Source organism: Salvelinus sp. IW2-2015, linkage group LG9, assembly GCF_002910315.2.
Source record: "Salvelinus sp. IW2-2015 linkage group LG9, ASM291031v2, whole genome shotgun sequence".
Taxonomy (NCBI): domain Eukaryota; kingdom Metazoa; phylum Chordata; class Actinopteri; order Salmoniformes; family Salmonidae; genus Salvelinus; species Salvelinus sp. IW2-2015.
The window spans coordinates 13,320,545-13,334,688 of record NC_036849.1 but is presented as its reverse complement, the minus strand read 5'-3'; positions in this window follow the sequence as shown (position 1 = coordinate 13,334,688).

Genomic DNA, 14,144 nt, shown 5'->3' with positions numbered 1-14,144 from the left:
AGAATATATATATATTTTTTTTTACATATTACAAAAATATTTATTATCCTATATTGACAAAATACAATGCAAATGAAGAATGGTCTTCACCATCAAAATTAGATATTGGTGCTCAGAAGCAAATCCTGGGGTCCCCCATGATGGGAAGCTCTGTCTCTTACGTTTAGTTGAGTTCTCTCTAGAATAAGTGTTTTGCAGATTTGTCAGTATTGATTCTTCCATTTGGCAATTGTTTTGCGTCAAAATATAATTGTCTAATGTTTTGTTTCTCAGGGATCTTGTCTACTGTCCTGTAGCAACTTACAACAACTATCTGTTGCACATTATGTAGGTCAATATACTGTATGAGGAATTATAGCTATTCTTTGCTATAATGTTCCATACAGTTTTTGGAAAAGTTGTACAAAAGTATATTATAGTAATGCACGCTGAATAAGAGTAGGATTTGGTATTCTTTTTAAAAAGATTTTGGAACTTGCAGAGATCTGATACAGGTACTGATAAACTTTCAATTGAACCCTTCCCTTATATTCGAAAAAGCTATACACGGATGACATTCTGGGTCAATTTGACCCAGTACAGTAAGTACTTTGATACATGTGCCAAAGTCCTAGTCAATCTAATCATTACATTTAATGACATTTAGGACATTTTTGCCAAACTTCAGATCACTGTTGTTTGGCCTCTGAACATCACAGGGAAACATACTTATATCCTTCTGACAGTCATGGTTAGACCTTTACTGCACATGAGGCCATTTGTCTCTAGCACAAAGGTCAAATGTCAAATTGCAGGTAAAATTGCAGGACAAGTGGACGTCAAATACAGGTCAAGTACAAAGTAGTGTTTTTTGTTGTTGTTGTTGTTTTTACTTCATTCCCCCTACCTAGAGGACTAGATGAAGGGTCATCATGATAAAAAAAAAAAAAATGTATTTCAGGTCACTTCCATGTAAAAGGTCCCATGAACCCCAACATGTGAAGTTCATAGGAGCATATCAAATTGGGTGTTAAATGAAAGCTAAGAGTCTGCAAATCAAATCAAATCAAATCAACGTTTATTTGTCACACGGAGCTGAATACAACAAGTGTAGACCTTAAAGTAAAATGCTTACTTACAGGCTTTAACCAATAGTGCAAACAAGGTGTTAGGTGAACAATAGGTAAGTAAAGAAATAAAACAACAATAAAAAGACAGGCTATATACAGTAGCGAGGCTATAAAAGTAGCGAGGCTACATACAGATACAGATACAGTTAGTCAGGCTGATTGAGGTAGTATGTACATGTAGATATGGTTAAAGTGACTATGCATATATGATGAACAGAGAGTAGCAGTAGCATAAAAGAGGGGTTGGTGGGTGGTGGGTGGCGGGACACAATGCAGATAGCCCGGTTAGCCAACGTGCGGGAGCACTGGTTGGTCGGCCCAATTGAGCTAGTATGTACACGAATGTATAGTTAAAGTGACTATGCATATATGATAAACAGAGAGTAGCAGCAGCGTAAAAAGAAGGGTTGGGGGGGGTACAAAATGCAAATAGTCCAGGTAGCCATTTGATTACCTGTTCAGGAGTCTTATGGCTTGGGGGTAAAAACTGTTGAGAAGCCTTTTTGTCCTAGACTTGGCACTCCGGTACCGCTTGCCATGCGGTAGTAGAGAGAACAGTCTATGACTGGGGTGGCTGGGGTCTTTGACAATTTTTAGGGCCTTCCTCTGACACCGCCTGGTGTAGAGGTCCTGGATGGCAGGCAGCTTAGCCCCGGTGATGTACTGGGCCGTACGCACTACCCTCTGTAGTGCCTTGCGGTCAGAGGCAGAGCAATTGTCATACCAGGCAGTGATGCAACCAGTCAGGATGCTCTCGATGTTGCAGCTGTAGAACCTTTTGAGGATCTCAGGACCCATGCCAAATCTTTTTAGTTTCCTGAGGGGGAACGGGTTTGTTGTTCCCTCTTCACGACTGTCTTGGTGTGCTTGGACCATGTTAGTTTGTTTGGTGATGTGGACACCAAGCAACTTGAAGCTCTCAACCTGCTCCACTACAGCCCCGTCAATGAGAATGGGGGCGTGCTCGTTCCTCCTTTTCCTGTAGTCCACAATTATCTCCTTAGTCTTGGTTACTTTGAGGGATAGCTTGTTATTCTGGCACCACCCGGCCAGGTCTCTGACCTCCTCCCTATAGACTGTCTCGTCGTTGTCGGTGATCAGGCCTACCACTGTTGTGTCATCTGCAAACTTAATGATGGTGTTGGAGTCGCGCCTGGCCATGCAGTCGTGGGTGAACAGGGAGTACAGGAGGGGACTGAGCACGCACCCCTGTGGAGGTCCAGTGTTGAGGATCAGCACTACCTGTACTCCAGTGTTGAGGATCAGCTACCTACCCTCACCACCTGGGGCGGCCCATCAGGAAGTCCAGGATCCAGTTGCAGAGGGAGGTGTTTAGTCCCAGGATCCTCAGCTTAGTGATGAGCTTTGAGGGTACTATGGTGTTGAACACTGAGCTGTAGTCAATGAATAGCATTCTCACATAAGTTTTCATTTTGTCCAGGTGGGAAAGGGCAGTGTGGAGTGCAATAGAGATTGCATCATCTGTGGATCTGTTTGGGCGGTATGCAAATTGGAGTGGGTCTAGGGTTTCTGGGATAATGGTGTTGATGTGAGCCATTACCAACCTTTCAAAGCACTTCATGGCTACGGGCGTGAGTGCTACTGGTCTGTAGTCATTTAGGCAGGTTGCCTTTGTGTTCTTGGGCACAGGGACTATGGTAGTTTGCTTGAAACATGTTGGTATTACAGACTCAATCAGGGACATGTTGAAAATGTCAGTGAAGACACCTGCCAGTTGGTCAGCACATGCCCGGAGCACACATCCTGGTAATCCGTCTGGCCCCGCAGCCTTGTGTATGTTGACCTGTTTAAAGGTCTTAGTTACGTCGGCTACGGAGAGCGTGATCACACAGTCGTCCGGAACAGCTGATGCTCTCATGTATGCCTCAGTGTTGCTTGCCTCGAGGGGAGCATAGAAGTGATTTAGCTCGTCTGGTAGGCTCGTGTCACTGGGCAGCTCGCAGCTGTGCTTCCCTTTGTAGTCTGTAATAGTTTGCAAGACCTGCCGCATAAGACGAGCGTCGGAGCTGGTGTAGTATGATTCAATCTTAGCCCTGTATTGACGCTTTGCCTGTTTGATGGTCCGTCGCAGGGCATAGCAGGATTTCTTGTAAGCTTCCGGGTTAGAGTCCCGCACCTTGAAAGCGGCAGCTCTACCCTTTAGCTCGGTGCGAATGTTGCCTGTAATCCATGGCTTCTGGTTGGGGTATGTACGTACAGTCACTGTGGAGACGACGTCCTCGATGCACTTATTGATAAAGCCAGTGACTGATGTGGTGTACTCCTCAATGCCATCGGAAGAATTCCGGAACATGTTCCAGTCTGTGATAGCAAAACAGTCCTGTAGTTTAGCATCTGCTTCATCTGACAACTTTTTTATAGACCGAGTCACTGGTGCTTCCTGCTTTAATTTTGGCGTGTAAGCAGGAATCAGGAGGATAGAGTTGTGGTCGGATTTACCAAATGGAGGGCGAGGGAGAGCTTTGTACGCGTCTCTGTGTGTGGAGTACAGGTGATTGAATTGTTTTCCCTCTGGTTGCACATTTAACATGTTGATGGAAATTTGGTAGAACTGATTTAAGTTTCCCTGCATTAAAGTCTCCGGCCACTAGGAGCGCCGCCTCTGGGTGAGTGGTTTCCTGTTTGCTTGTTTCCTTATACAGCTGACTGAGTGTGGTCTTAGTGCCAGCATCTGTCTGTGGTGGTAAATAAAAAGCCACAAAAAGTATAGCTGAAAACTCTCTAGGCAAGTAGTGTGGCCTGCAATTTATCACAATATACTCTACTTCAGGCGAGCACAATCTAGAGACTTCCTTAGATTTTGTGCACCAGCTGTTGTTTACAAATATGCACAGACCGCCACCCCACCCCGTCTTACCGGAGTGCGCTGTTCTATCTTGCCGGTGCAGCATATATTCCGCTAGCTGAATATCCATGTCGTCATTCAGCCACGATTCCATGAAACATAGGATATTACAGTTTTTGATGTCCCGTTGGTAGGATATTCGGTAAATGAAGGCATAGATACATTTCTGAGTTGGATCTTCTGATTAAATCCCCATGGGAGCATACTAGAGTTGCAGACAATCCTTATTTATTCATAGATACATTTTCAACCATTTTTCTGTCAATTAATATCAACACTACAGCGCATTCGGAAAGTATTCAGACCCTTTGCAATGAGACTCAAAATTGAGCTCAGGTGACTCCTGTTTCCATTTATCATCCTTGAGATGTTTCTTCAACTTGATTGGAGTCCAACTGTGGTAAATTCAATTGATTGGAAATTATTTGGAAAGGCACACACCTGTCTATATAAGGTCCCACAGTTGACAGTGCATGTCAGAGCAAAAACCAAGCCTTGAGGTTGAAGGAATTGTCCGTAGAGCTCTGAGACAGGATTGTGTCGAGGCACAGATCTGGGGAAGGGTACCAAAACATTTCTGCAACATTGAAGGTCCCCAAGAACACAGTGGCCTCCATCCTTCTAAAATGGAAGAAGTTTGGGACCACAAATAATCTTCTTAGAGCTGGCCGCCTGGGCAAACTGAGCAATCGGGGGAGAAGGTACTTGGTCAGGGTCACTCTGACAGCGCTCCAGAGTTCCTCTGTTGAGAAGGGAGAACCTTCCAGAAGGACAACCATTTCTGCAGCACTCCCCCAATCAGACCTTAGTGGAGTGGCCAGGCAGAAGCCACTCATCAGTAAAAGGCACACGATAGGCTGCTTGGAGTTTGCCAAAAGGCACCTATAAACTCTCAGACCATGAGAAGCAAGATTCTTCAGTCTGATGAAACCAAGATTGAACTCTTTGGCCTAAATACCAGGCGTCACGTCTGGAAGAAACATGGCACCATCCCTACGGTGAAGCATGGTGGTGGCAGCATCATGCTGTGGGGATGTTTTTCAGCTGCAGGGACTGGCAGACTAATCAGGATCGAGGGAAAGATGAACAGAGCAAAGTACAGAGAGATCCTTGATGAAAACCTGCTCCAGTGCATTCAGGACTTCAGACTTGAGAGAAGGTTCACCTTCCAACAGGACAACGACCCTAAGCACACAGCCAAGACAACGCAGGAGTGGCTTCGGGACAAGTCTCTGAATGTCTTTGACTGGCCCAGCCAGAGCCCGGACTTGAACCCGATCGAACATCTCTGGAGAGACCTGAAAATAACTGTGCAGAGCTTGAGAGGATCTGTAGAGAAGAATGGGATAAATCCCCAAATACAGGTGTGCCATGCTTGTAGCGTCATACCCAAGAATATTCAAGGCTGTAATTGCTACCAAATGTGCTTCAGCAAAGTACTGAATAAAGGGTCTGAATACCTATGTAAATTTGATATTTAATTTGCAAACATTTCTAAAAACCTGTTCTTGCTGTGTCCTTGTGGGGTATTGTGTGTAGAATGATGAGGGGAAAAAACAATTGAATCCATTTTAGAATAAGGCTGTAACGTAACAAAATGTGGAAAAAGTCAAGGGTTCTGAATACTTTCCAAATTTACTTTATATTTAGGTGAGTTTTGGAGAAATTATTTGCCTTCTGTAAATTTAAGAAACATTGCATTTTTCCTTGTAATTCCGTTAACAAAAACCTACATATCTTTAAGATATTTTCCAGTTTCTTGCCCTCGTGAGGAGGGAGGACAATGAAAGTTCACTGAAATAACAAAGGTAGACCTACCAATTAGTTAGTGTTTTTACTGATATAGATTCTTGTTTATAAATTATTAAGTGATTAAAACTCGTAGTTCTAACAGAATTACTGCAATTGAATTGGCTATGGGAAATCATAGTATTCACAAACCACAATTGGGTCACCTGCTACTGTCCTCCCTTCCACTGGCATACTGTTATGTTCAGCTCATACCTGTTTCTCTTTCTTTCGTCTGGTGGTCAAAGTGAGAGTGTGAAAACAGTCTGGACAACCCCTCCATTATTCTTCTCTCTCTCTCCAGTTAATGTTACCTCTCCCAGGTCTTCCTGACTTCTACTCATGAGCCCCCTCTCTTTCCATTTACTGTAACCAGCATCCATTGAAAGGTAGTTGAAATTTGGTCAGTCCGCTCTGGCCTTGATTTCAACGTTCACAGACAATGTTTTATGGGCCAGTCTGCACCGGCCTTGATTTCAACATCCACAGTAGTTGTATCTTTGGCCTTAATTTGGCCCAAACATAGATGTCCATGACTGGAGACTGGACCAAATCTGAACCAATCACAGAAGTCCATGTTTCACAAGTTTGGACAGCACAGCACATCACAGTAAAGTAAAGGACAGTAGAGTATAGTTCAGTATAGTACAATTTGTAAAATTTTGTTTTGTTTGGGGGTGGAGCTCATTAGAATAATAGGCAGTGTGTATATAGCGGACATGAGTCAGTCATGGTCACGTGATGAGGTAACCATTCCTGCGAACTTCAAAATGAGTGTCTGCCTTCATTCCCATAAATGTCCTTTTGGTCTACATGCTGACCAGACCGGACACATCGCGTGCGCGAGCGTCGCAAAATAAATGTAGAAATCTATGTTATTCAATTATTGCACCCACACTGCTCGCACGCGTCTGCGATGCCAAGGGCTAAAATAGAACTCCTTTCTATTTCTGACGCAGATCGTGATGAAAGTCCTGCCTCTCCCATCTCCTCATTGGTTTATAGAAGCAGGTACCCACGTGCCATCTCCTCATTGGTTATACCCACGTGGGTGATTGAAAGACGAACTGTTTTGCCGGTCGTCGTGGTAATACTATGAAAGTTTAGATGCCGATCACCATATAAGTTCAAAGATGAAAAAGCCTGGAAGGAGGAGAGATGACTAGAAACGATTCGGTTGGCCGTTTTATGTGTGGATTAATTGTCGGAGTAGAGGACCTTGTGCATTTCAGGTAAAATAACAACTCAATGTTTATATCCCAGGACAAATTAGCTAGCAACAGCAAGCTAGCTAAATAGGACAAATTAGCTAGCAAGTGCAAGCTAACTAGCTAAATTGCCATACATGTTTGATGCTTTTCGACCTGTCCCCAAATTAATGTCATTGGTTCAGAGTTTGTTTTGATATTTTAACCTGCGTGTCGTGATCGCGTTTGGTGTGGGGGGACAAAATAAATTGATGTACGATAGCGCACGATGGCGCACGCGCGCAGCCGGTTTGGATTACGTGTAATGGTCTAAGACGTTGGTTGCTCCCAAGGGAGACCCAGGTTCGTATTCCATGTGTAACAATGGCGCCCAACGTGGGGCGGTCTCTCATGGGGGAGGAGGTTAAAGGGGGGTGAATGTAGCAGACACCTGGCCACCTCTTGGTCTGATGGTCTAAGATGTTGGTTGCTCCCGGGGGAGACCCGGATTCACATCCCGTGTGCTGCATGTAGAATAATACCCATTTATGCAAAGGATTATATTGCATATTTCTACCTTTGTGTACCTATTCAGTATACATCACCATGAAGAGAATGACATTCCCATCCATAATTATGTATTCCTGTGTAGTACAGATCAGGGACCCATGATGTAATTCCGTTACTATAATTATAATTCAATAAACAAAATAGATGTTTTCAAACTCAAGGTGTCATGTCATGGCTGACACCCCATTCTTTCTGCAGACCTATTTCTATCTTTATACGGAGCAGAAATTTTGTTTTTGGAAAATGTGGTCGCATAAAAAACTGAGGGAAATTTTACCGTAATTCTGTTACCAAACTTTGCATCTGCACAGTTCTTCCAGTAAATGTGTTTTAGTGACATTTTCTGTGTAAATTGTTCAAAGCATTCCTAGTGCATAAAGCTGTATGGTTTGCTAAACTTTGAAATAAATTGTTTTTTGTTGGCATACATTTTAAAATGAGAAATCTGAGTCTCAGCGTAATCCTGATACCGTGAAATTGCCCTTCAGTGTTGTTAAACTCACTACAGGGTCAAATTGACCCGCAACATAAGGGAAGGGTTAATATCCGTTTAACATTCCAGAAACCCAATCAGTATGACTTAACGATCTGAACCTGTGCTGTGTACTGCAAGGCGTTACAAAAGGTGTTGCGGACAGCCCAGTACATCACTGGGGCTGAGCTCTCTTCCATCCAGGACCTCTATACCAGGTGGTGTCAGAGGAAGGCCCGGAGCCACCCAAGCCAGAGACTCTTCACTCTGCTACCGCACAGAAAGCGGTACCAGAGCGCCAAGTCTGGGACCAAAAGGTTCCTGAACAGCTTTTGTGAGTGGACGAATGTGTGTGGGAAGTCTACTGAAGTGCCTTTGTTAAGTGATTGTTAGACAATCAGATGAAAACATCATGACAGGTTGTGTTTATGCCACATTAAAATCATAGGTGGCATGTCCATAAGGCTAGGGGAAGCTAAGCTTTCCCTAAAGTAAATTGAATTAAATTGCCAAAATTATAAATCCTAAATAGCTTAATCCTGTCTATACAGAAATAAATAAAATAATTCAAAATAGGCTTCTACAGCAGAAAGCATGATTGCATAGTCTACAGTTGGAAGGCCTGGAGGGCCCTCAATTTGGGCAGCGCATGCTGCAAATACCAATATATATTATACTGAACAAAAATATAAACGCAACATGTAAAGTGTTGGTCCCATGTTTCACGATCTGAAATAAAAGATCCCAGAATTTTTATATATGCACAAATTTGTTTACATCCCTGTTAGTGAACATTTCTCCTTTGCCAAGATAATCCATCAACCTGACAAGTGTGGCATATCAAGAAGCTGATTAAACAGCATGATCATTACACAGGTGCACCTTGTGCTGGGGACAATAAAAGGCCACTCTAAAATGTGCAGTTTTGTCACACAACACAATGCCACAGTTGTCTCAAGTTTTGAGGGAGTGTGCAATTGGCATTGCTGACTGCAGTAATGTCCACCAGAGCTGTTACCAGATAATTTAATGTTGATTTCTCTACCATGAGCCGGCTCCAACGTCATTTTAGAGAATTTGGCAGTACGTCCAACCGGCCCCGCAGACCATGTGTAACCACGCCAGCCCAGGACCTCCACATCCGGCTTCTTCACCTGCGGGATCGTCTGAGACCAGCCACCCAGACAGCTGATGAAACGGAGGAGTATTTCTGTCTGTAATAAAGACCTTTTGTGGGAAAAAAGAAATTCTGATTGGCTGGGCCTGGCTCCCCAGTGGGTGTGCATGGCTCCCAAGTGGGTGGGCCTATGCTCTCCCAGGCCCACCCATGGCTGCACCCATGCCCAGTCATGTGAAATCCATAGATTATGGCATTATTTATTTATGTCATTTGACTGATTTCCTTATATGAACTGTAACTCAGTAAAATAATTTAAATTGTTGCATGTTGCGTTTATATTTTTGTTCACTATAGATGATTGTTGAGTTGCAACTGTCAGTGAAAAGCAGAGAGACCAGCCAGGCATATTGCAATATTTAAAAATACAATCGCGAAAAAACTGTTTGCAAAGCAAATGGCTATTTCTGCAAAGAAATTACAATGAAAAGACTCCAATCTGTCTTTTAGTTATCAAAATTCTTCTTATTGGTTACCAATAATCATCTTATTGGTTACCAGCTGACAACATCAGCCATATCCCCGGTGAGTGTGCCTATTCACTGTCTTTATCATTGGGTCAGTACCACGTTAGATGTTAGATGAATGTCATATTGTATTTGTGTCTCCCCTTTTTCATAGTCCAATTTTATGGATCAGACAACATCATTTTATTGATCTGTCTGTCAGTGTCATCAGAGTAGGCTACCCTGTAATTTTTGTAGTATATAAAAAAAATGTGTTCACGCACTTGGGTGTCCCGTACCGGTAAGAAATTAAATCTACTTTCACTCCTGCCTACATGTACATATTACCTCAACTATTTTTATTTTTTATTTTATTTATTTCACCTTTATTTAACCAGGTAGGCTAGTTGAGAACAAGTTCTCATTTGCAACTGCGACCTGGCCAAGATAAAGCATAGCAGTGTGAACAGACAACAACACAGAGTTACACATGGAGTAAACAATAAACTCGTACCCCTGCACATTGACTCCGTACCGGTACTAATTCAGGAGGCCATAATTATATCAGGATTGGCTAAACGTAAACAATTCAGAGACTGAAACGAATAAATCAGATTACTTATATTTAAGCAGAGCAAATCGATATATAATCCCGAAATCCGCTGTAACTGTCAACAGTAAAACAAAGCTTAAAACGATGTTTGAGAACTCTGAATGCAGAAAAGGAATGATGAATTCACTTCCGGACACGGTAGGCTCTATGCTCTATGCTGTCTAAACAAGCTATTCTTTCCTTGATTTTGGTTTGTTCTGCTCCTAACATCTGCCTCTCAGTTTACAAAAAAATTGTGGATTTGCCTCCTTCCCAGTCAGTAAGAGATGCCCTTACAAAAAAAAATTGCAGTTTTGAAACTGCAGTAAAAGTGCAGTAACTGCAGTCGACTTTGGTATTTTGGAAGCAGTAATTGCAGAATAACTGCAATGTCCTGCAGTTATACTGCACTGTAAATTAAGTTACTGTCACATTCTGACCTTAGTTCTTTTGTTATGTCTTTGTTTTAGTATGGTCAGGGCGTGAGTTGGGTGGGTAGTCTATGTTCTTTTTTTAGGTTGTGGTTTTGTGTTTGGCCTGGTATGATTCTCAATCAGAGGCAGGTGTCGTTCGTTGTCTCTGATTGAGAATCATACTTAGGTAGCCTTTTCCCACCTGTGTGGTGTGGGTGATTATTTTCTGTTCTGTGTTTTGCTTCACCGTACAGGACTGTTCGTTTGTCGGTTTATTGTTTTTGTTCAGTGTTCAGTATTATTATTAAAGCAATATGGACACTTATCACGCTGCGCATTGGTTCTCCTCTTCTTTCACCCACGACGAGCGTGACAGTTACACTGCAAAATAACTGCAGTTAAAAAAACAGTGTTATTGTGGACTCAGTGTTTGCAACATACAGTACTGTAGTTATACTGCACTCTGACTGCAATCTATTTTTGTTAGGGCGACACGCAAGTATTCTTCTCAACTCAACGCCCAGCAGCAGCAGCAGGACGAATACAGCTGCATGCTGAGGCAGTGAAGAAAGTACAAGAAGATGGGTCAAGGGGGAGGGATCCTGAGAGGAGTGGTGTGAGTAGTATATCTGTACCAGTACAGGGGGATAGACCAAAAAGTGATATAGCGTACCAGTCAAAAGTTTGGAAACACCTACTCATTCAAGGGTTTTTCTTTATTTTTTACTATTTTCTACATTGTAGAATAATATTGAAGACATCATAACTATGAAAAAACACATTCCTAAACTCTTTATAATAGCTACATAAGGCATAATAAGATTACGATTATGAACAACATGATATGATACAATTCTAACAGTTGGATTTTAACCCCAAAAATATTGCTATAAAGGCTACAGGCGTACCTAGATGTTACATGTCTGACATGTGTTTTGCAGGTTTCAAAGAAATACAGGGAAATTGAAGAGTTTTACTACAGACTCATTGGTCAGTATCGGAAGATTACCTTACCGGATATGCCTTGCAAGGCTCTGTTTGTAGGCGAGGCAGACATCCAGGAGCGTAGAGTGGCCTTTGACAAACTAGTCAAGTGCTACTTGCCCAGAGGTGTTGGAATTCTTAGGTAAGGTACCACAATGCACTTCAAGTCTTTTCCATGCAGTTTTGAGAAATGTTGTGTAATTACTTGTTCCTTCCCTCTCTTTCCAACTAAATATGGCACCATGCACTGTTGGCCGGTAATTAACTAGTTTGATTTGCTTGTATCTGACCGAAACTTGCACTTGTTAAGTCGGAAGTTTACATACACCTTAGCCAAATACATTTAAACTCAGTTTTTTCACAATTCCTGACATTTAATCCTAGTAAAAATTCCCTGTCATAGCTAAATTAGGATCACCACTTTATTTTAAGAATGTGAAATGTCAGAATAATAATAGAGAGAATGATTTATTTCAGCTTTTATTTATTTCATCACATTCCCAGTGGGTCAGAAGTTTACATACACTCAATTAGTATTTGGTAGCATTGCCTTTAAATTGTTTAACTTGGGTCAAACGTTTCGGGTAGCCTTCCACTAGCTTCCCACAATAAGTTGGGTGAATTTTGGCCCATTCCTCCTAACAAAGCTGGTGTAACTGAGTCAGGTTTGTAGGCCTCCTTGCTCGCACATGCTTTTTCAGTTCTGCCCACAAATTTTCTATAGGATTGAGGTCAAGGCTTTGTGATGGCCACTCCAATACCTTGACTTTGTTGTCCTTAAGCCACATTGCCACAACTTTGAAAGTATGCTTGGGGTCATTGTCCATTTGGAAGACCCATTTGTGACCAAGCTTTAACTTCCTGACTGATGTCTTGAGATGTTTCTTCAATAGATCCACATAATTTTCCATCCTCATGAAGCCATCTATTTTGTGAAGTGCACCAGTCCCTCCTCCAGCAAAGCACCCTCACAACATGATTCTGCCACCCCCGTGCTTCACGGTTGGAATGGTGTTCTTCGGCTTGCAAGCCTCCCTCTTTTTCCTCTTAACATAATGATGGTCATTATGGCCAAACAGTTATATTTTTGTTTTATCAGACCAGAGGACATTTCTCCAGAAAGTACGTGTCACGCCCTGGCCTTAGTATTCTTTGTTTTCTTAATTATTTTGGTTAGGTCAGGGTGTGACATGGGGAATGTATGTGGTTTTTGTAGTGTCTAGGGTGGTTGTAAGGTTTAGGGGGTTTATTAGAGTAGTTGGGTTTATGTTTAGTATAGTAGTCTAGCTGTGTCTATGGTTGAGTGTAGGTATCTAGGAAAGTCTATGGTTGCCTGAATTGGGTCTCAATTAGAGACAGCTGGTTATTGTTGTCTCTGATTGGGAGCCATATTTAAGGCAACCATAGGCTTTAGCTGGTTGTGGGGAATTGTCTATGTGTAACGTTTGTAGCATGTGTGTGCGCACTACGTTTATAGCTTCACGGTCGTTTGTTGTTTTTGTATAGTTTGTAATAGTGTTTCGTTTCATGTTCATCTTCGTAGTAAAAATAAAAGAAGATGGCTTATTTTCCACATGCTGCGTTTTGGTCCGTCTCTCCTCCACACGATCGTGACAGAATGCCCCACCAACATCGGATCAAGCAGCGTGTGCAACAACAACAGGACCCACCTACACAGGACTATTGGAATTGGGAGGAAATTCTGGACCGCGAAGTACCAGGAGAATATAACTGCCCCAAAGCTGAGCTGGAGGCAGCGAAAGKAGAGAGGCGGAGATATGAGGAGGCAGCAAGGAAACAAGGCTGGAAGCCCGTAAGTCAAACCCAAAAATTTCTTGGGGGGGGGGCTCTCGGGTAGTTTAGTTGGGTCAGTCGGGAGACGTGAGCCAACTCCTCCTGCTTACCGTAAGGAGCCGGTGAGGGCGGATTTGGAGGTGAGTGACGCAGAGACAGTAAAGGAGTTAATGGAGAAATTGGAGGAGAGAGTTATGAGGGATGTACTGGTTTGGTGCATGAGGCACGGCATTCGTCCGAATGAACGTGTTGGTGAGTTAATGTCACCGGGAACAGCTCTCCATACTCGTCCTGAGGAGCGTGCTAGCCGTCTGGTTAAGACAGTGCCTACAGCACGCACAAAGCCTCCTGTGCGTCTCCAGAGTCCTGTGCGTCCTGTTACTGCTCCTCGCACTAGCCCTGTGGTGTGTATTCCCAGCCCAGTACCACCAGTGCTGACACCACGCACCAGGCTTCCAGTGCGTCTCCAGAGCCCTGTTCCTCCTCCACGCACTCTCCCTGTGGTGCGTGTCTCCAGCCCAGTGCCTCCAGTCCCGGCACCACGCACCAAGCCTCCTGTGCGTCTCCAGAGCCCTGTACGCACTGATCCTTCTCCCCGCACTCGTCCTGAGATGCGTGCCCTCAGCCCGGTACCACCAGTTCCGGTACCACGCACCAGTCCTATAGTGCGCCTTGAGAACTCAGTGTGCCCTGTCCCTGCTCCCCGCACTAGCCTTGAGGTGCGTGTCTCCAGTCCGGTACCACCA